Source organism: Dermacentor andersoni, chromosome 3 (assembly GCF_023375885.2).
Source record: "Dermacentor andersoni chromosome 3, qqDerAnde1_hic_scaffold, whole genome shotgun sequence".
Lineage (NCBI taxonomy): Eukaryota > Metazoa > Arthropoda > Arachnida > Ixodida > Ixodidae > Dermacentor > Dermacentor andersoni.
Genome location: NC_092816.1, coordinates 83,838,968 through 83,862,303, shown reverse-complemented (window position 1 = coordinate 83,862,303; position 23,336 = coordinate 83,838,968). Strand labels below are relative to the sequence as shown.

General features: G+C 46.9%; 1 long non-coding RNA gene across 1 annotated transcript in view; it reads right to left on the bottom strand.

Moving 5' to 3' along the window:
- Positions 1-2,792: 2,792 nt before the first annotated feature.
- LOC140216739 (uncharacterized) overlaps positions 2,793-23,336 on the bottom strand; it is a 42,060-nt gene continuing 21,516 nt past the window's right edge. Inside the window, exons 2-3 of the long non-coding RNA XR_011893408.1 lie at positions 21,599-21,638; positions 2,793-3,005 (exon numbers count right to left, since the gene is read on the bottom strand). This is a non-coding gene — a long non-coding RNA (uncharacterized lncRNA). The remainder of the gene's footprint in view (positions 3,006-21,598; positions 21,639-23,336) is intronic.

Genomic DNA, 23,336 nt, shown 5'->3' with positions numbered 1-23,336 from the left:
TAAAGGCCAATCCTAGCGATATTCGACAAAGCAGGATAGCTTCGCGTCGGCAAAGTCCAGCTAGGATGTGATGGGGAGAGAAGAGCCTAGGCGGTGCAGTCGGTTGCTTTGAAAACTTCGTGTGTTCCACACGGAGAACGTGACATCCCGGCTGAGCATTCGAAGTTTTCTAGCGGCATCTGTCCTTGATAACAGTATCGACTGCTTTTTGGGGCATTGAAGAGCCGACCGAGCAGCCTTATAACCGTGCTCGTTACATATGGAGCCACAGTGACTTGTAAGCCACTGAAATGTCACGTGGTGTCCTTTCTCAACGAAGGCGTGGGTTAGTTCTCTAATCTCGAATAACAGTTGCTCCTGTGGTCCGTGCTGCAATTTCGGTGTTGCAACCTCACTTCTCCGTTTCACGATTATTTCGCGGTGTTTCTCGCAGTTATATCACACACAGCAACATGCGACGACGAAACAGCAGGGGATCTAAATAATGCCATCATTTATGCAGCTCCCACAGAAGATATTGCGTGTAATTTTTTTATTTTGTACACTCGTTTTACACAATAATCACGTCGCGCCACCTCCTCCTCATTGGCTGGGCCGTCACGCTTTATTGCTTTAGAGTATTGATGGTAATGGTAATTTTTGGAGCACACCGCCGCTGGTCGCATTGCCATTACTTTTCCTTTTGCCGCTCCTCGTATCCATCCTGCTCCTCTGGAGTCCTAACTATGCGGTGCCTACCCATAGCAGTGCTGCAATAACAATAAAACCAGATGCTAGGCTGGCTTGTTTATATGTAAAAGACTACTGACGTCACTCTTCACCAACTTGCCCAACAGTAATCTTTACCGGGAAACGTATGCGGGAAACGCTACATGCTTCGCTTTGTTATCAGGAGCGCCATATCCCCAATGGTGGTTTGGATGCTTCTTTTGTGCTTGTTCTTCATTGAAACGAATGCTATGCTGCATGTTGTATGCGCTATACCAAAGAATATATAAACTTTCGCTTGAATCACTGCTCGCTTTATTTTTACCGCGAAGGCTGTATATGAGTAACCTTCCGTAGTTTTTTTGGCGGCCGGCATATTGTGATTTCGGGGTGGAGGACAAAAGACGGGCTCTTTTCGCAGACGAAGAAGAAACGAAAAACTTTATACAATATTTACAGATAGTGTATGATAACGTACACGTAGCTGCAAGAGCGCATCAGACCGACTGGGCAGCGACTCTCTCTCCTCACAATCGGCTGGTTCTCCCTTTAGTCCCTTTCGCGGCCCCTCGTCCCCAGGAGCCTGTTTGGCAGGTGCCGACCTCATTCGAGTCGAATTCTTGATTCGTTGAGGAGATGGCTGCGTGCTTCTTGAAGTCCCCTTTGTCGAATTCTTGATTCGCCGCGGAGAAGTGGGAGCTCCCGTCACCTCGATGATAAGCACGGAGTATGGAACAACAGGCAACAGAAACGGACTTAGGGATATTGAACAAACCCATACACAGTGGGTTTCATTGTTTGCTTTGTGTGTGATCACGTGCGGGTGCAGATGTCAAAATGTGGAACAGATTCAAATGCTCACCGGGAAAAATAGCATGACGTCAAGGTCGTCGCAGTATATAAGCATGAGAGGTATCGGCGCTAAAAGCTGCTGCGTTATTGTTGGGGCGGATGCGTACAGTTCGCCCACCCGAAGACTACATGCGTATGAGGTGCGCCGGAGGGAACAGCAACGAGAATATAAACGACGTCGGCGCGAAACAACCACTGACGAAGAACGTTCTATCGATGGTGAACGAACAAATGACAACTATTCCACGCTGTGAAGGAATGGTAGCGAAAACGCTTTGCTTTTCGTTTGAGAGCTTTGACTGTCGTCAGCTTTCGCTGCCATTCCATCTTCACAGAGTGGAACGGTTGTCATTTTTAGTCACTGAAGGTTTTTTTTTTCTCTGCGTACGCGGCGCGAAAAACCCTGATGAACTAGAGGCTAACAGCTTCGCTGTAAAACCCTTTCAATGTTCCTTGACAGCTAGGAAAATGCGAAAATTAGGCAATTTTTGGGGGATTGCTTTTACTACAGAGGCGTAAATATTCAAATGACTTGAAGCAGTAATTACATAAATATTCACGCTGATGAAATGAAACGAGTGAACTAAAATTATTTAATGCAATAGTTTGAATCCGTCACCAAGGTGTTCATATCTGTTTTCAGGCATGCAAAAAGCCGACGTGGCTAATTTCTGCAGCTTGATAAATTCCGGCCAGTTTAGCAGATAGAGCCGAAACTGAACTGCCGAAGTGTGCACGTGACACGTCCTTAAATAGCCGCCGACCGGTGACGTGGTCATTTATGCTCCACCGTCGGGTGAGCAGGGAGTAGGCGTCCTTATCAAGCTGCGATTTCGATCGCTTCATGGCAAAGTGTAAATGTCACTCAACGGCGCCTGCAGATGGTGTGTCAGTTGGGCTCATCAGCAATTTAGTTTCGATGTTTTTGTGTGAAACTGACAGGAATTCATTAGGCTGCAGGAATTAGCAAAATCAAAATATACTATTTCTACAAACTGTTATGAATTCCTAGGGCATCGGGCTTTGCTTGCGTTAGTTGGGATCGAGTGAAAGGTTTCCATTATAAAGCTAATTAGTTTAATTTGAATACTTACTTGTTTAGTTGCTTTTTGTATCATTTTAAAACGTATTCTTCTGAGATAAATCCCATCCCGAGGGTCTTTCTTATATATTGTGGGAATTTATATTTCATTTACTGAAACGCTGTATAGGTAAGAAATGCGAGTATCATGCTCGGTAATGAAAAACTGGTCGCTTGTATATTTATTGCGCAGAGAAGAGCACTTTAATTTTTTCTTCAACTCCCGAGGACCATAGTAACAGTATTTCCGATGAAATCATAACCTCCAGCAATATCCTGGTCCGGTAGATCTTTCGGAGCTTTGGATGGTGCATCGGCATCCCTTAGGACACTCAGTACGGCTGTTATCCTGGTGAATTATACACTGCAGAAAAAAAGCAAGATATGAAAAAAAAAAGAGAAATTACTTACGGCCAACAAAAGAGAATGCCTGGAGAGCACACTGAATTTCCAGCAGCGGAAATAAACACCACGGAGAAAAAGCAATTTCTTTCTGGTTGAGTCATGCTATGCCAAGAAAAAAAACCTACACGTTCTCATTGGCGCTTACTTTAGCTCCTCTTAGGGCCTGTAAACAGTCCTTCAGCATAGGCAACGAACGTTTTAATTGTGAAGCCTGCCCCTGCCAAAGGGTTAAAATACGCGAATACCGTTGGCCAAATTTAAGCAACGTTGCGTAGTTGATTTCAGCACCTGAAGTCTGCTCTAGAGAAAAGTATAAAACATATGGAGGGTGAGTCTCATGCGAACCAAGTTCTTAAAATTAGTCACTCTTCTATGCAAAGCACGTTATTTGAGAAGTAACCTATGGGAACTAAAACAACATAAACATCAAAAATAAACATAGAACTGCACACAGTTTTGATATATAGGGTGTCCCACATAACTTGAGCCAAGAATTTAAAAATGAAAGGCGCGTCGGAAGCGAATTGAACCGAACGCATACTATTTGCAATAGCCTATAGTAACTGAGACAATTTTTTGTTTTCGCCATAACTCACTAATTAGTGAAGTTTACTTAGCCTGCTCTTTAATTATTGGTTGAGGACCCCAAGTAAGATATCTGAGTTTGTAGAGCACCTTAAGAAACCAGCGACCGAGTTGTTTCCTTTAAAATACGTCTCACGTAGTGTATAGAACAAGCCACGTGACGGAACGTCTGGGCAGTGGTATCGTGCTTCTCTCAAGCGCGCGTCCATTGAACAAGGTCGGCTCTTGTCGGATGACGGCGAAAATGCATGCTACTGGCCGAGCGCTGCCAATGAGATAAAGAACGCCCTGCCCTTTCCTCGTCGCCAGTCATGATGCAGCCGAACTTGTTCACCGAACGCACACTTGAGAGCAGCACAATATCATTGCGCAAACGCATATAAACTTAATTAATTAGCGAGTTATGGGAAAAAAAAATTGTGTGAGTTACTGTAGCTTATTTCGAATAGCATGCGTTCCGTTAAATTGACTTCCGACGCGCCTTTTGTTTTTAAATTCTTGGCTCAAATTATGTGAAGTCATGAAGTCATGAAGAGTATGTGCACAACGTACACTGTGGAGACTGTAGATGCGATATCTTCGTACATAAGTGCTGTTAATTTTTCTATATAAAACAGCAAATGGAGTATAACCGAAAGAGTGAACGACTGCTGCATTTTTTATCAAGAGTAAATCATCAGGCCATCATAAAGGAACAAACATTATCATATATATAAGCGCGAGAGGTCACATGAGCCTTGTGTAAAACATAGGAACAAGTTAGAAAAAATAAATTATGGAGTTTTACGCGCCAAAACCACTTTCTGGTTAGGAGGCACGCCGTAGTGAAGGACTACGCAAATTTTGACCTCCTGGGGTTCTTTAACGTGCACCTAAACCTAAGTACACGGGTGTTTTAGCCTTTAGCGCCTTCTCAATGCGGCCGCCGTGGCCGGGATTCGATCGCGCGACCTCGTGCTCAGCAGCCCAACAGCATAGCCACTGAGCAACCATGGCGGGTTTACTTTGTGGAAGGAGAGGATTACATTAAGTGGGCCAGAACTTACATCCTGTGTTTACCGGTCCATATCATGTATTATTGTCGTAGATGCAACAAAAACAATTTAGACGTACGTGCTCAGTTCAGACAACGACAACACAAGTGTTTTGTCGAGTAGTGAAAAGTGCACGCGGTTGCAATACATTTTAAGGAATGAACCAAAAAGAGCTACCATCAAAAATTGAAAGTGTGTGGAACTCAAAGGATAAATTCTAGGCGTCAAATATGCCTCTTAAAAATTGAATAAAGTGAGAGATGGCGCTATTGATGGCAACTCCTATGAGGCGATCTACTTACTCATTCCAGATAAATCCTAAGCATTTCACCATCTAATAATAAAAACCCATCTGGCGATGAATGTCGACGTTATTGCGATTGGCACAGAAGCGATGTAGTCTAAGAGCGTATGCTCGATGCACAATCTGTTCACACTGTGTTCACTTCCCTGTTTTCTCCCCACTCGCGCGATTTTGATGCCGACTTTTTCGTTCCTCTAGCTGACATCTTCCAGTTTCTGCTGCCGACTTGATCACTTCTTGCCTTTTGTTCTGCTTGTCTATCCAGGCACCTACGTAGGGGCACATATCAATTCTGGAGGGCTGCATTGCCAAAGATGTGTTCATACTTTGTGTCACATGCAAAGTTTCACGCGCCCAGTACCCAGTACCGGACACCAAGTTGTCCGGTACGACAAATACCCAGCGGCATATGCCCAGTTGCATATGTCCAGCGGCCCAAATAGCCTGTTCGAGAACGTATCCAGTGGAACATGCTCAGTTGCACATGACCAATAGCCCAAGTTGTGCATATGGAATTTGCCTATTCCGGCCCGTACCCAGTGGACCAAGATGGCGTTAAAGAGGTTATATATGGATGATATGCCGAAAGCGTGCGTGAATTTTAGAGAGAATGCTAACAACAACAATATATTTTGAGTATAGATGTTCCAAAAGAGCATGCAAAATATGCATCGTACAAAGAAGTGCCCTTTGCCAGCAGCAAGTGAAACCACTATCTCGTGTACTTCATCTTCAAAGGCTGAAAAGAAACTAAAGTACGCTTTACACACCGATGATGCACTCCCTGGCAGCATTATCGGAATTAGCGTGCGCACCATGGATAATGCACAATGTAAAGATCATTGGCTCCTTTTAAAATATTAAATAGACATCCTGCAGCTTACAGTGACACATATTGCATACTACAAGAAAGTCGTCAAATTTCTCTCGTATTATTAAATACCCATTGAAAGCTACTAGTTTTTCTATCAGGGTAGTTTTACCGCTAAGGGCAAGTGATATTAGATTTTCTGTTATTTCCTTGTACTAAATCACAGTAGCACTTGTTAGCTCTTTTAAGCATATTTGAAGTAGTGCGCGAACGCTCAATATCTCATGACTGATGTATTCTAATAAGAGAGAGAGAAAGAGAGAGAGAGAGAGAGATGTTGATTATTTGAAGAAAAAGTACATATATTAAAAGGCAACCATAGTGGTTTTCTCGTGATGTACCTAGATTAGGTGAAATGTTTCACTCCTTAATACTTAGATCAGCAAGCTATTGTATTGACTCTTCTCCCTGCCATGTTTCGTTGCCTCTGTATATACAATGAATATACATGCCACCGTTGCGGCTCTGCAAACCTCTGTTTCGGCGGATATCGTAGGCGGTGACTAAGTGGACGGCAATAAAAGCTTTGGCTATAGCTTCAACAAACATGTATGCTATTTCGGAGCTCATTACGCTTTGTCTAAACGGCGCGAGCAGCCTATACAGTACTCGTAAGAAAAGCGGCGCTAAAAATGCATCCCAAGCTTTAAAACTGATTCGCTTAATATGTGGAAGGTTAGTAGTGTGTTTAGCTCTTCGTAATTTATTTAGCAAATACTTTTAAGCAGCGCCTTCTTAGGTTTCTGACTCAGTAAAGTTCCCCGGGTTGTTACCGTCTTATTGTTTATCTCCTGCCTGATCGCTTGCCGGTGTGCGCAGTTGCGACAGGTTTGTTCTTGCTAGAATGAACGAAATAAGGTTGTAATAGCTTGCAGTAAATACGTATTATCGCTAGTCACTCACTGTGCAGACCGTTACGAGACGTTCAGCTTCAAACATTAGTGGGCTGTCGGTGTCGTCGCCGTCATCCATGCTTCGACGCATTGATTCAAATGTGCGCCCGTTGACTTATTATTGATACATTGGCGATAGAGGGGGTGTAAGCTTGCGTGTGAGGTCGGGTGTATGTGTGTAGATAATGTTCGAGAAACTTACTTATGCTAAGAAGCGCTGCTATTTCTTTGTCACCGTATAACGAGTGGTACTCACTCGTGCAGATGTTCCGGGGTTGAAGTAATTTCCTTGGAGGTTAGCGCGACAGCGCTGGTGGGTGAGTGAATTCTGCTTGTGCCCGAGGGAAGCCGTGCATAGCGAAGACCCGGAAACGAGGGCAGGCCTTATGTAGCAATGGTTTGGGAACTTGGACACACAGATTCATTCCATTCCTTAATGTGCCAGTCACAACTGTTGCAGCCAACTACTGCACACGTCTTCCCTCCACTCCTCCATAATTTTCGGCATTAAGGGAACAGAGCGCAACTGATCACACAGAAGCAGGACAGAAGAGGTAATGGTTTTGTACTCGTGCGCTTTCGCTGAGGCAACGTGCAGCGCACCACCGAAAGCGCCATCTCATTTCGCAATAGCAGGCTGTTTCGTGAAAAGGGTCAATATTGCTTTGCGGTGTGCAGGTGTCCCTTTTGGAAGAATCCAGTCGTTTTGTGTAACGACTGAGTATTGTAGCCCAGCAAGGCAGATTCTTAGCAGTGAGGATAGGCCAGGCCATAGCCATAGCAGATGGTGTGCTGTGGCTTGCTCACCCGTGTCACAAGTTCCACAGGTTGGATCAAGCAACTTGTCACAGTATTGGGCTTTGAATGCAGGCTTGACTGCCATGCCGGTAGGCAGACAGCGGAGTGCCACGCGCTCCCGGCGTGGGTGCACACCCGGCGTGGACGTCATGACGTTCGGGGAGAAGTGCTCGTAGAGCAAGCTTCCTATGCTGTCGGAGTTACAGGTGAGCATCGAGAGCGTCTACATCTTGTGCGGATCGGGCTGCAGCGGAAACGGGGCAAGGATACTGGGGGGTGGATAAATGTGCTCCCCGCGTTAGCGCGTCCGCTCGCTCATTACGTCCTGCGCCCTTACGACTCGGTGTCGAATGAATGCGCAGCTAAGTTCCCTTGTGCCGCAGAACTACTGCTTTTTCCTAGTTGGCGGTTGCCAGTGGGTGTGCGTCAATCTTGCCTACTGCACCTGTGGCGTCTTTCGCATCTTTGTATATGTGTAGAGGGCTGCGATGCTCCAGGGACCAATTTCTGGCCACTTGGACAACCTCCAGAATCACTTGTAGCTCTGCACCAGTCGAACTTAACAGTTTGCTATGAGTAGTCCTTGCCACATTTCCGTGTTGCAACCGTTGCTGTTCGTCCAGGCAGTGCTGACGCTGCTCTGTGAAACGGCAGCATACGTATGAATGCAGTGAACGTATTATCGCTAAGAATGGCTCTGCGGTGATGGTAAGGCCTCCAATTTTGTTCATTTCCTCTCACGTTGGCTGGAAGAGAGTGAACAATGACCGCCATCACGGGCAGCCATGGCACCGAAGGTGTTGGAAGAAAAGAAGCTTGTGGATTCCGATCAACCTGGGCGAGTAATCTTCGTTCTAAAGACGTAGCGGCTAGCCGCAGAAGCTGGACGCGTCCTGATGCTCCTCACCCAGTTCTTCAAGCGTGTTAATTTGTGCCTCCTAGCTAAGCACGTGGTTTGGAATATGCTTCGGCAAACCATACGCCATACGTATATGTTGACGATGAGCTTCTGCCAGGTGACGACACATCGTTACCGTGGTTCTTGTGTAAACGAAGCCGCACATAATTTTTTATGTATAATTTTTCATCATAATGAGGGTGTCTTCTCTGACGCCCCATTTACGAGAGGTGAGTCTTTGGAGGAGCCCTTGTGTTGCTCGGTGGCGGCTCACTGTGTCTTGAAGCGATGCAGTGTGGTTACTTCTGTCCGACATAGTGACTCCTCAGATTCAGAGGTTGCGTACTTTTCTGATCGGGCTTCCTTGCATTTCCTGCACATTCATTATGGCTGCTGCATCTTTCCTCATCTTTCTTGTACCAAGCACAATATTATGGCACGCTGACGAAGAAGACTTTTTAAGTTTAATTGGAAGAAGACCACGCTCTGGACTTCGCGCGCTGTCTACCATCTTGCCAGCTGCTATAATTATTGTAAATATCGTGTAAATATACTTCTGACTACTTCAACCCCGTAACAATTTTGGTAGAGGTTGCGGGATCATTATCAAGACGAATTTACACAGCGGGCGCTCCTTGGCTGCATTTACAATGCCAACTCAAGGCGAGGATGCTTCGGACACGTCGGCACCCATGCCCACCGTCCTTCTAGCAGAACCCCGCGATCCAGGAACCTTTTCTGGCACCAACGACTGGCTTCAAATATACGAGCGGGTGAGCGCCAGCAACCACTGGGATCAGACCATCGTGCTCGATAATTTGATATTTTACCTCGCGGGCATGGCACGCGTCTCGCTTCAAACCCACGAGGAAGAACTTACTAGCTGGGACATTTGTAAACAGGAGCTCAAGAATTTGTTTGGCAAGCCAGTTGGACGTCAGTTCACCGCCCAAGAAGACCTCGCTTCGCATGTCCAGACGTTGTAGCATTCGCGGTGCTGGTCGCATAATACGTTGGAATCTCCAGATAACATTGCCTCGCTTGCCGCGATATCTTTTCTTTATTTTTGCCGCCCCCTGGTTGGCTGATTTGGTGTCCGGTTTGGTTAGAGCACTGCTTACTTGAGTTCCTTAGGAGCATTAGCGACATTTACTTAGTAGTCGAGGCACTTTGACCTTGCTAAATATTAGCACGTGTAATAGTGGCACTTGTTATCAGCAGTCATGAAATCACATCGTTAACGAAACTCAACCTAGTGTTGCTAGCAGAGGAGTTAGGCATCCCTGTACAGAAGTCGATGCGCAAACATGCAATTATTGAAGGAATATCCAAATTCGGAGTGAACGACGACGAAGTCGAGGAATGTTGGAAGACAATTCCCCAACAGCTAAAAGAACGAGAGAGAGAACTGAAACTAGAAGAGATGCAGCTGCGTAGCCTTGAACGAACTGACAGTTTCGACATGCGCGGATACATGCAACCGTTCAGGGCTGGTAGCGACATCACTTTGTACCTCGTCAACTTTGAGAGGACGGGTACTAGAGCAGCACTTGCAGAAGAGACCTGGTCGCAACGTCTCTTGAAATTGTTTCCAAGCGAAGCAGCGGACGTAATTGCGAGAATGCGAGATGAAGATGCGCGTGACTTCAATAAAGTAAAGCTTCAGCTGAGGCGAAGGTACAGCTTGTCTAGAGAAGCCTTAAGGATGAAGTTTCGTAACACTAGGCGCAGTCAAGGTGAGTCACTCTCGGAATTCGCCTATAAATCCATGAGCTTGTTGGAAGAATGACTTAAAGGTGCCAACGCATACGAGAACAAGCAACGTCTAATTGAAGCGATTGCGCTAGAGCAATTCTATGCCTCTATTTCGGAGCAAATGCGCCTATGGATTCAGCACAAGTCAAACGCGAGACCAGTATCGTTCACTGTAAAAGACGGCCTCTTGTACAGAACATTCAAACACAAGGCCGTTCTTTCGAACAGCTGGTACTTCCCCAAAAGTATCGTGCTGCATTCCTCGGTCTGGTTCATAGCAATAGCTGGGCTGGCCATTTAGGAATAAACAAAACTAAGAGCAGATTCTTGAACTACTACTAGTGGCCGATGCGCTTCAAGGAATCTGAGGAATGGGTACGTTCTTGGAATGTTTGCCAAAGGTCCGGACGGCCAAACGAAAAACTCAAGGCATCTTTGGTCCGAGTGCCTTTAATTGGCGAACCTTTTCGCAGATTGGTAGTCGACATTGTTGGCCCATTACCAGTAACAGTGGCGGGCAACAAATACTTGCTAAAACTCATTTGCCCTGCCACTATGTTCCCGGAAGCAGTGGTGTTACCGAAATTAAGCCCCACAGCTGTTGTAAACGCGCTACTCGGCGTCTTTGGCAGAATCCGATTTCCCAGTGAAATCTATTGCGACCAAGGTTCTGTGTTTACAAGCGCGCTTACCACAACATTCTTGCAGAAATGTAGCATATCCATTCATCACAGCTCTGTCTACCACACGCGAAGCAATTCGAAAAACTTCACTCAGTACCGAAGCGCATTCTGCGTGTGCTCTGTTTCGAGAAGGCCACCGACTGGGATGCAGCTGTTCCCGCAATGCTCTTTGCTCTGCGCTCCGTCACTCACGAAGCAACTGGATTCACTCCAGGGGAACTTGTGTATGGTCCAGTGCTTCACTCCCCGCTCACGTTGCTAAAAGAAAAGTGGGAAGACAAATTTCTAGACGATTCCGTTGTCGAGTTCGTACTGACCTTGTTGAAACGCGTTCGGGCATCGAAATAATTAGCGCAGATCAGCATGGCAGAAACGCAGCAACGCGCAATGATGTACTACGACAGATCTGCATGCACTCGAGCCTTCAAGGAAGGCGACAAAGTGCTTATTTGGAAGTCGTCGAAGGCAAACAAACTGGACCCAGCATGCGATGGCCTGGTCACGCTTAAGCAAAAGCTTTCCGACACCAATTACCTGGTAGCGACGCCCGGTTAATGCAACGACGTGACAATCTACCACTGCAATCTAATGAAGCCATTTATCGAACGCATGAAGACGCTGAGGATCGTCCTAAACGAAGAAGAGGAAATAAATGTTCCAGTCCCTGAAGTACACACCCCTTGCTCTACCCCGTCAAAAGAAGAAATACTGGAATCTGTCGCTAAACAAGCTTCTTTAACAATCAAGCAAAAAAAGGAGTTAAAGTACTTGTACACAACTTCAACTATTTGTTCAGTCCCTATGCCGGTAAGACAAACCTTGTGGAACACGACTTTGAGTTGACATCTGACCAACCCTTCCGTACAAGGATGCACACATTTCCGCCCCGTCATGAGAAACTGTTGAGCGATTCCGTTCAGAGCATGTTGACACTGGTCTACTTGTGCCAGGGGAAAGCGAATACGTGTCCCCGATGTTTATCGTAGAAAATCCTAGCAAGGAACCCAGACGTTGCATTGACTATCGTAAGCAGAATGCGATAACAAAAACGAAGACGTTTCCCATTCCTAATGTTGAGGCCTTGATTGAGAAAGTTTCCGCGGCATAGTACATTTCTACGTTAGACATGACACACGGCTTCTGGCAAGTGCCACTCACGGAGAACGCCAGTAAGCTCGCCTCTTTCTGACTTCGACAGGCACATACCGCCCTCTCGTGCTCACTTTTGGGCTTAAGAATGCACCGTTCGTATTTTCAAGACTAATGAATCAAGTGCTCACAGGCACCGAGTCTTTCGCTGTGCCCTACCTCGATGACATCGCTGTTTTCTCGAGCATTTGGAGACAGCATATGGAACATCTGCAGCAGGTATTCCTTCAAGTCCGTCAAGCAGGCTTGACTCTCAAACTGAGCAAATGCTGTTTTGCAAGCACTGAAGTCCACTACTTGAGCACGTTGTTGGCCAAGGGAAGCGAAGCCCCTCCGAACTAAAAGTTGAGGCAATCACTAGCTTTACTTTGCCAAAATCAGGCTAACTTGAGTTCCTGTTTGGGTTTAGCTGACTATTATAGAAGCTACATTCCAAACTTCGCACATATCGCTAGTCCTCTTACAAATGCTCTGCGCAACACTGAGCCTACTATTGTGCGTTGGAATACGGCGCGTAAGTAGGCATTTGCTGCGATTAAAAAGATTCTTGTCAGCGAACCGGTTCCCGCAGCACCATATTACTCTGTCCTTTTCTTAGTTCAATGTGACGCCAGTGACCACGGAATGGGCGTTGTTTTAAGTCAGGTGAACGAAAAAGGCAAGAGCACCCTGTTGTTTACGCCAGTCGACAGCTAACGTCACGCGAGGAAGCATACAGCACATCAGAAAAAGTAGGCGCTTGCTTGGTGTGGGCTCTCGAAAAGCTATCGTGCTATCTGAAAGGTTCTTCCTTTGTTTCTGAAACCAATCCATCCCCCTTAGTGTGGTTGAACGAAATGTCAAACAAAAATGGTCGCCTGATGAGGTGGAGTCTAGCACTTCAACCGGTTGACTTCCTAGTGCGGCACAAGAAAGGCAAACACCATGCAAATGCTGACTGCCTTAGCCGCATTTCCTAGTTTTTTCTTTTTTTTTCCTTTTTGGTCATGTGCATGCCAGTCAATGCAAGTGCTTTTCATTCTCGTGTTCAGTTTTCACGTGTTCTGCTCCCAGTGAATTCAACTGCCGGGCTTTCCTAAACTTGGGCGAAAGGTTGCTTCTGACCTAGATACTGCGTTTCTTCCGCCCTTTCAAAATGCCACTTCATATCCTGTCGTGCCGGCTGACGGGATGAGCCCTGCGCCAGAGGTCTGCGGCCGGCTCCCTGTCGCTACGTGCTCGGCAGCCTTTCGGCACTCGACGAGCAGTGCTAATTATGAGCGTCACCTTCTCCTGGGCGTGCCAGCCCCTCTCCACGAGCCTGTTCTTCAAGCCTGAAAACGCTCAGTGCCTTCTCCACTCTTTCTGCGATGTCTTGCCCAACTTGCCCGCCTGTGCCACCATGCACCTCAACGTCTTTTCCAAGCACAAGGACAATGTGATCTTGCAAAACGCTTCAGTGCTGTGCTTGGACAATCTTGGTGCTATCGTTGCCTACCTGTTCCCGCCTCCAGTTGTTCAAGAAGCGTCATCCTCTTGAACGCCTTCCGAAACGAGTAGCTTTGGCCGAGCTGTAACATTTGCGGTGCTGGTCAAATTCTACGTTGGAATCTGCAGAAACGATTGCTCCGCTTGCCGCGATATCGTTTCTTTATTTTTGCCACCCCCTGATTGGCTGCTTAGCGCTCAAAAAACGCGTCCCTGAAAGAATAAACATCATTGTCTTCCTGGCGCTGCGTTGGTCATCTGTTCCTTGGGCCGGTCGTCCTGCCGCCCTTGGCGTCTAGCCGTCGAACACGTCACAACGTGACTGGATCCTACCTCTAGTACATTCAGGACGTGCTCGCTCTGTGCCGCAGAGTGGATCCGAAGATGTCCGAACCTGATAAATTCGCACATGTCATTAAGGGCATAGCAGATGATGCCTTCAACCTCCTTGTGCTCAAGAATTCTTCCACTGTGCAAGCTGGTATTATCAAATGCCGGCGGTTTGAAGTCAAGAGTCGCCGCATTACCAAGTCATTTCCCCGACTTCCTAACACGGCTGCTACGTCTACCTGCGAAGACATCCGCAGTCCGCCCACGCGCAACCGCTCTGACTTAGTACGTGTCATCCGTCGTGAAATAGAAGCCGCATCTCCTGTAACGACCCCAACCTATGGCTCCGATAATTGCCAGGCCACCGTCTCATTGATCGAGTTCGTCGTGCGCCAGGAATAGGCCGACGTTGGCTTGATCAAGGTCGGCTCAATTAATCGGCCTGACTACTCTCCGTCCAGTACTGTCATACGTAACCGCAGCCTGAATGTTCCTACGCGGTATCGCCACCAGGACGAATGGCGCACTCAAGACGACTGGCCTGTATGCTTCACTTCGGACCGTATCGGCCATATTTCACATCAGTGCCGCTCTTTGTGGAATTAACACCCTGGCCCTACCTCGCATCCCACCGCCCCCATGCTGCTCCTCGCTTCCCTCTGCAAACGCAGCTACTAAATTCTGGCGGCACCTCTCTGCCTACCCGCTCTAGCCGCTCTTCTTTGCTCCGTCGCCGCTTCTCCCGATCGCCTCCATGTCGTCGATCACCGTCCTCTAGCTCCTTCCGGCGCACCCTTCCGGAAAACTAACGGGTGCAGCACCTGGTTGTGATGCTGCCAAACCGACCTGACGCAAAAATCCTGTTCTGACCTTGCCCACACATCGGGATCATATCAAAGTGAGCGTGGATGGTGCATCTGTTACAGCTCTGATTGACACTGGCGCGTACGCATCTGTGATGAATGCTAAGCTTCTGAATCGTCTCAAGAAAATTTTCACTCCTGCCCCGTCGCCTGTAGTACGAGTCACCGATGGTGGAACACCAGCCGTCATTGGCATGTGCATGGCTTACGTGAGTGTCACCGGATATCATACTTGTTTTTATTTTATGTCCTAGAGCACTGGCCTTCGTGACCTAATCCAGGGACTTGACTTTCTGTCCACAAACTGCGCTTTGACAGACTGTTCTGCTGGTGTTGTGCAACTCGCTCTTCCTGTTGCTATCGACTCTCCCGATAGTGCTCCGACACGGCTATGTTCCGCAGAGCATATTCGCCTCCCTTACCGTGCCGTTACCTACATAGGTGTTTCACCCGTTCCACCTGTACCAGACGGGCACTACATTGTATTCCCTAATCCGGATGTCCTGCTCTCGCATAACGTCGCTTTTCCTGACACCGTCATTACTATTTCAGACAACACGTCCTGCCTGCCACTTGTGAGCTTTGGACTTTGTACACAAGTGCTTCCGCGCGGTATATCCCTGGCGGAAATAAACTGCCACATTTCGGCTTTAAGTTGTGACAGCTCCTCGTGTTGAACTCTTGCTTCGCTTCCTGTTCCTTCGGACTTGAAAGACCTAACGAAAATGGTTGCTCTCGACCTTCCGCCCCCGCGTGCTCAAAAACTACATTGCCTCCTTGCCTCGTACTGGGACATATTCGACCTTGGAGAGTGCGCTATAGGACAAAGATCTGTCGTCCAACACCGAATAAACACGGGTGATGCGAGCTCGATCCATCGGCGACCCTACCGCGTCACGCCTACTGAGCGACACATCATCCAACATGAAGTTGACAAGATGCTTTCTCATAACATCATTGAACCTTCTTGCAGCCCATGGGCATCCCCTGTTGCACTAGTTAAAAAAAAGGACAACAGTTGGCCGTTTTGCGTGGATTATCGACACCTCCACAAGGTAACAAGGAGGGACGTCTATCCGCTACCGCGCATTGACGATGCCCTGGATTGCCTACATGGAACACAATGTTTTCCGTCCACCGACCTTCGCTCCGGCTACTGGCAAATTGCCGTCGATGATATGGACCGCGAGAAGACGGCCTTTATTACTCTCAGTGGTCTTTATCAGTTCAAAGTGATGCCGTTCGGTATATGTATTGCCCCGACAACATTTGAACGAATGATGGACGCCCTCCTACACGGTTTCAAGTGGTCCATCTTCCTCTGTTACCTGGATGACGTGATCGTTTTTTCTCCGACTTTTGCGACGCACCTCGAATGCCTATCGATGATCCTATCTCTTTTCCGCCAGGTGGAGCTACAAATAAATTTGTCTAATTGCCACTTCAGTCGTCGGGAAATTTTTGTGCGCGGGATTCTTCTGGTGTACGCCCTGATCACGACAAAATACTGGCAGTGAAGGACTTCCCGTGAGAACATGTACCAAGGATGTTTGCAGCTTCTTGGGCCTTTGCTCCTACTTCCGTCGGCTTGTCCGAAACTTTGCGGACGTTGGGCGCCCTCTTAATCAGCTCCTCAAGATAGACGCTGCCTTCATTTGGGGCCCTGAGCAAGCTGGTGCTATCACCTAGCTGATTGGGCTGCTTACCTCCCCGCCCATTCTCGCTGACTTTGATGCATCAGCCCCCCAAAAAACCCATACCGATGCCAGTGGCCACGATTTTGGAGCTATCTTGGTACAGAAACAACAAGGGCGAGAACGTGTTACTGCCTAAGCCAGCCGCCTTCTTTCCTCTACTAAACGCTAGTATCCTATCCCCGAACGCGAGTGTCTGGCTCTCGTTTGGGCCGTGGGCGAATTCCGCCCTTATTTGTACGGCCGGCAATTTATTTATTTATTTATTTGTAAAATACCTTACAAGGCCCCTACATGGGGATTGGGTAAGGGGGGCATACAATCAAGTACATACAGTCTAGTAACAACAATAATAAAAGAAAACAGCAGCCAAGTGCACAGCCTAAGAGTCAGAGAAACATTAGCTACATAAAGCTGCATATGAGTACAATAAAAAGGAACTATGTAAGTCTGTAACAAACGTATAACAGTGCAAGAAAAAGGTAGAAAAAATAACACAGAACAGTGAGTGTGATAGTAATGGTTAACGAGGATTAAGCGAGTTCAATGAGTGCTTGAATTTTTCGCGGTCAGTTTCCGCAACTATGTTGTCGGGAAGGTTATTCCAGAGCCGAATGGCACGTGGGATTGCAGACCAGTTAAATGCTTCGGTTTTATCATAGATGCGCGTGAAGCTATGATGATTGTATAATCTGTGCGACATGTGCGATGATGTTTCTAGGTGTAGGTAACGTTTGTTAGTGTGGTGGGCGTACTTATGAAATAATGACAAAAGGGCTATGTTGCGACGATTACTTAGCAGCTGAAGTGAAAGGTGAATCTTTATTTGAGTTACGCTAGAATGGTAGTCATAATTTCGGGAAATGAAACGTGCGGCTCTATGTTGGATTGATTCCAGCATGGTAATTCAGTAATTTTGGTGGGTAGACCAGACTGGAGCGACGAACTCAAGTCCAGGGCGAACAAATGTTTGAAATGCCAGCTTGCGGATAAGTGGAAGTGAGTTCCGAAGGTTACGTCGCAGTAACCCAGTGATCGAGAAACACTGGCACAGATGGTGGTAATGTGAGAAGTCCAGGAGAGGTTTGGTAAATGATTTACGCCTAGATATTTAAATGATGACGTCCGAGATAATGGGACATCTTTAATAGAGTAGGATTAATCCAAATTAGTGCGTTTGCGGGTGAAGGACATCACTTTGCATTTTGATGAATGTAAAGTCATTAGCCAGGTGTCACACCAATTAATAATTTGGTTAAAATTATTTTGGAGGATCAGGTGGTCATCGGAGGTGTTAATAGAACGATAGATAATGCAGTCGTCAGCGAAAATGCACATGCATGATGATAAGTTATTGGGTATGTCATTAATGTATATCAGAAAGAGTAAGGGACCAAGAACGCTACCTTGTGGTACACCGGATGAAACATCTGAAAGGGGCGAGGAGAAGCTGTTAGCGAAAGTAAACTGCTGTCTGTTAGAAAGAAAATTTCGAAGCCAGGATAGAGTTAGTGAATCAAGTTTTAATGATGATAACTTTAAAAACAGAGACAGTCATCACTGATCACCACGCTCTGTGTTGCCTTTCGTCCCTGAAAGATCCTTCAGGACGGCTTGGGCGCTGGGCTTTGCGCCTTCAAGAATAAAACTATTCAATTGTATACAACACAGGGCGGTTACATCAAGATGCGGACTGCTTGTCGCGCCATCCTGTCGACCCGGCTGACGTTTCTGCGACCGGCATCCCTGTCACCGTTCTCTCTGGCTGCTTTTCGCGATATTGGAGCGGAACAATGCCGGGACGCTTCGTTATTTTCACCTATAATTCGTATAGCCATGACAGCGAAGGCTTCTCTCCATTCTTCCTCTCGTTTTGCCCCGCGACGCTACGCTACCTTTCGACATCGTTCTGCCAGCTAGTCTGAATTTTACATCTGAGTACGTCCGTGAAGCCATTCTCAAAGCACAAGAAGCGCACGTGATTGCCTGCCGTTGACTTGTGGAGTCGCAGGACAATCAGCGTCGCTTATACGATGCCCGCCATCGTAACGTCCATTACACACCGGGCGCCCTGGTTCTCCTTTGGTCACCGTCGCGACGCGTTGGCGTGTCGATGAAGTTACTTTCACGCTACTCTGGCCTTTATCGTGTCTCGCGTCAAGTAACTGACGTCAAGTACGAAATCACGCCTCTTGAGCCAACCGTCGCTCAGCATTGCTCCGACGTGGTCCACGTATCGCGTCTTAAGTCGTATCACTCGTCCGCCTCCTAACCAGCACCGAGCCGGTGCTTCAGCCGCCGGGGGTCATGTGGCACACTGACGAAGAAGACGTCTTAAGCTTGGTCGGAAGAAGACCACGCTCTGGACTTCGCGCGCTGTCTGCCATCTTGCCAGCCACTACAACTATTTTAAATATCCTGTAAATATACTTAAGACTACTTCTAACCCCGTAACAATATGCTGTCAGAGAAGTACTGTAATTTTGTCAGGGAAGGAGAGAGCCTGTGTGGTGAAAGGTGACACTATATTACATCTAGAGGTGGTTGGATGACATCTCGCTGCTCACCAAGTGGCCCTCTCGGAGTCTATACCATGATGTCGTCTGCGTATGTTGAATGATGGAACCTTTATATCAGTGTTAGATGATACTGGAGACGGTGCTTGGCTATGTTAGAAAGAGACAACACCTAGCCTTGCGGTAGGCCATATGTGGTGTAATGAAGCGGCGAAAATCGATCGCCTATCTTGACTCGAAGAGTGCGGTTTATGTATTCTAATAAGGTAACGTAGTGTAGGACCTTCCTGCTGCCGTCAAAGATATACACGGAGACGAACGATCCCCGATGGATGAAAATAACTAACGTGAAGAAGAATGCACCGGCGCACACGTGGCCGTAGGCCAGAAATAGGGGGAACTTTATATTCGTTCGTTCTTCGGTGGAACCCACCACAACTTGTCAGAGGATCAGTGACGCAATCAGCCGTTTCCGTGTCATTCACAACTTCATCGTTAAGCGCACTAAGCCTTTGTGACTGACTCTTCGCAACTAATTTGAACTCTATCTGTACTTCAATGGTACTCGTATCTGTGGTAGAGCGAACGCTAGTTCACGGTCACTCCAAAAACATATTTTGCGTTTACGTTATGCAAAATCTTACTTCATTCTGGGAAAAAAAACGAAACTTTAAGGCCACGCTGCTCTGAACAATTTGGCAAACGCCGTGCTCTAACCTAGCACTCCTTGCTCTTCCATACTTTGCATCCTTCCAGGCTCTTTTTTAAAATCTGCTTCTTTGCCCTTTTTTAATACCGCAAAATTAAGACAGCAGTTTGGTTGGCGTGCCTAATTTCTAAAAAAAGAAGTATTCATGTTGCGCACAAGAATGTGAAAGTTATAAGCACATGAATAGATGAACTCTTGATGGTCAGTAGTAGTTACGCAGTAAGACCTTGCTAGCTACCTATGTAGCGGACAGAAGACTTAGTGTGATGCTCGACTTGTTTTACCACCAACTGCGGTAGCTCAGCGTCTATAACACTGTGCTGGTGATCACCGGTCGCGAGTTAAAATCCCGGCCATGGCGGCAGCATTACAGCATACGGACGCAATAAAACAATGCTCGTGTATTTCAATATAGGTGCATGTTCTAGTCTGAACTAATCAGGAGACACCTAAGACGGTGTCCCTCATAGGCATGCTCATAGGCTATAGCCCATACTGCCCGCGCGCTCCATAGTGCTATTTCGCCTGTTTTCCAGCAAAGCGATCAATGGCTAGGATTCCGGTATTTGTTCGTGGCGTAACGTCAACAGAAAGAAAAGGTGGGCTGATTCCAGCGGGTAGCAGGGCAGTACGATGGCTGATACCCCCGTATGGCAGAGGCTACAACTAGTGACTCATCAGCGGCTCATACCCCCGTAAGCAAGTGGACATGCAATGATTGTACCCCCGTAAGACACAGGCTACAAGCACTCATCAAAGGGAACAGTGCATACATTCTTTGACATTACGGATGCAACATACAGAACCGCATGCGTTCTAGTAAAGAACAAGCTAGAAACAAACATCCGAAGTACAGTATTGATGACAAGGCACTCCTTGTAACAGTGCGAAGCACATAGCGCTCCCCCAATGCACTTCCCGATAATGATTGTGGTTGCGCAAGCTGCCGAGGCGACTGCAGCTTGCGTCGCCACGGCAGCTTGCTGGGAGTGACATTCCTAGGCCCAAACAATGAAATGTTCCTTTCCTTCGAGCGCTTCCTAACCTTACGTGAGGCCTTACAGCGAGGGACCGATGGAGGAAGCAAGCGTACTTTGAAAGCTCCCTTCACCCGTCCTCACGTAAGGAGCGGTTGCCGCATGCCTGAGTTCGAGATTATTTCTTAAAAGCTTTACGCGAACACCATTATTCAATAAAAAATGTTGTATCGTCGCACAATCTTTAAATTGAAGAGCTAATATAGAGAAGCGTGGACGCTTTCTTCTAGTTTTGTTTACTAAACTTAAATCAAGTAGCGCATTACAGTGCAAAACTTGATGTGCTCCATCAACACTGGCACGCCGGCGTCGTGCAACGCCTAGTAACGCCAGTAACGCCTAGCAACGCTTTCATGCCGCACGCGTGACTGAAACGAACATGCCTGGCAAGACGTGCCGTGCTCGCGCTTCTCCGCAGGTGGGCGACAGCGCGCATGCGCAAGCAAAGGTCACGTTGTTAAGCAGTGAGGTGAAGCGTTCGTTCAGGGCCAGGAGTGGCGTAAGGACGCATGAAGGTAGCTTTGGAGCTACTTTATGCTGAGGAAGCACTAACGAAGCCCTCACCGAGGGCCCCTCAGTGAAGAAGCTTTCAGAGGGACATAAGGTAGCCTCACCGCAATGAAGGCTTCCTTACTGAGGTAAGGAAGATTTCATTGTTTGGCCCCTAGCGTTTCGTATATAACATTACCAGCCTAGCAATTGATTTCAGTGTTGTTGAAGCCCTGCTTTGGGTGGCGGCGTGCTGCCAAAATTACTATCACTCCCATTTCTACAATTGCTCTTAAAATGCATTACTACCATTACTCTAAAGCCATCAAGCATTGCATAACTCCCTAAGTGGTGCTTTTCAGTAGCTTGGCTGGACATACTTTCGCAGCGCCGGGATGGCAGGTCAGTTTTTTCCTTTCGGTACGACTTTTTAATACAAGGCGCTTCGAAGTAACAGAAGATATAAAAAATGCTCACCGTCTGGTTGCAGTACTCAATAGCCTGGATATGGCTGTGCCTGTTGGTAAGAGAATACGCAGTGGACTCTCGTTAGGAGGAACCTGGTTAAGCGAAATTTTCCACTATGTGATACAATGCGTGAAGATTTGGTTGGTTTGCTATCGAGCTATTTCGAAAAAGTCTGCTTAACATGTACCACTCATTCGGTTAAGCGGAACCACTGCTGTCTTTACTGACGGTTGCTAGTCGTCTCAGTGAGAGACACGGGTCGGTAAAGTTTTAGGGAAGCGACTCTGCTAACTACAAAAAAAGCAAATGGTAGATGCTTCCGTGAACTTGCACCAAGAACATTTGTCTGTGAGCATGTACCGTAGCTTTGAACAGCTACGCCAGTGTCAGCGATGACGTGGAAACCTGCAGGACTATCAACGGGGAAATCATAATTGAAGGGATACTGAAGCGAAACGGCCAATCGGTTAAGATTGATAAGTGTTGATGAACTCCCCTTTCGTTGATTTCCATGTCGGTTGGTTATTTGAAGAAAGAATGAAGGTGAAATTTTCATTTCTTCAATGTCATGCCGAAACCCCAGCATCGGTACGTTAGTCCTACGTCGCCGATTGCAATGTATTCTTTCGCATCTCGGCTGTTGTAGTCAAGCTTTGGTTTTTGAAACTTTCGGTATTCAGTCTTTGACTTCTTTAGAAAACAACGTACAGTCTATCTTCTCCGATAAAAGCTGACTAGGCCAGGCTATACGGCATCAATATATGTGACGTCACGGAAGGTTTGTGCATGAATTTCTAGGCGGCGTCGGCACCTGTAGTTCATTCTTACGTCTTTTGTTGTGATAGCAATTGCAAGGGCACTTAAGGCGAAGGCGCATTTCTGCCGTCGCCATCGGTGCCGCTATGGTTTTCGGTACTAAGTCCAAGGGAGATAACATCCTCGTCACGCGCCGTACGCTGTATGTGCGAGTGTCTGCGCTTATCGAATGACATGTGTTTATGTATTCCTGTGCGCTCGTGACACCATAGTTGGTAATTTAGTGAATAAACGGATGCTTAGGGATTGATACGGCCAATAAAGCTACTATCCTTACTTTGTATAGCTCTCTACAAATTTCCTATCGCAATCGCTGCTTAGACTTTCAGGCGACACTGCGACTTTCAGGCCGCACAGCGCCGGCAAGCATCAATAGCTCAACTGCTTAATATGACAATAAATAGAAGAATAGCTTCAACTGTATTAGTAAATTGCCATTCACCAATGTCATAAAATTCGCTCATACCGTGGGGCTTGGTAAGCCACATGAGGCTCAAAAACGAAAGACGGGTGGCGACACCACCTTGTGGTTACTGCGCCAGCTTTCTATTACGTCATGAGTTTTGAAAATGTTTGTGCCGACCCAGTCATTTCTTTATTAGTAAATGTGAAAGACGCTTTGATGTAAAAGAGATAATGAGAGAAGTTGCCAAGTGATAAAAACTATTGCCAAGCTGCTACAAACCAAATATGAAAAAAAAAAAAGATACTTCGAAGATAACGACGTCATGTTGACGTAGCGGCGTTAGGTGTTCGGGGCGAAATTAAGAAGAAATCTGTCTGAGTATGTTTCTGTTTCCATAATGCAGCCATTAGAACAATGTTAACAAAAATATAGTTGCGACGGAATATTTCGTCAATACCGAGATATTCAGTGTTCATATTGACACGTGTACTTATCTTTATCGGGCGACCACGTTTCGCCGCCTAA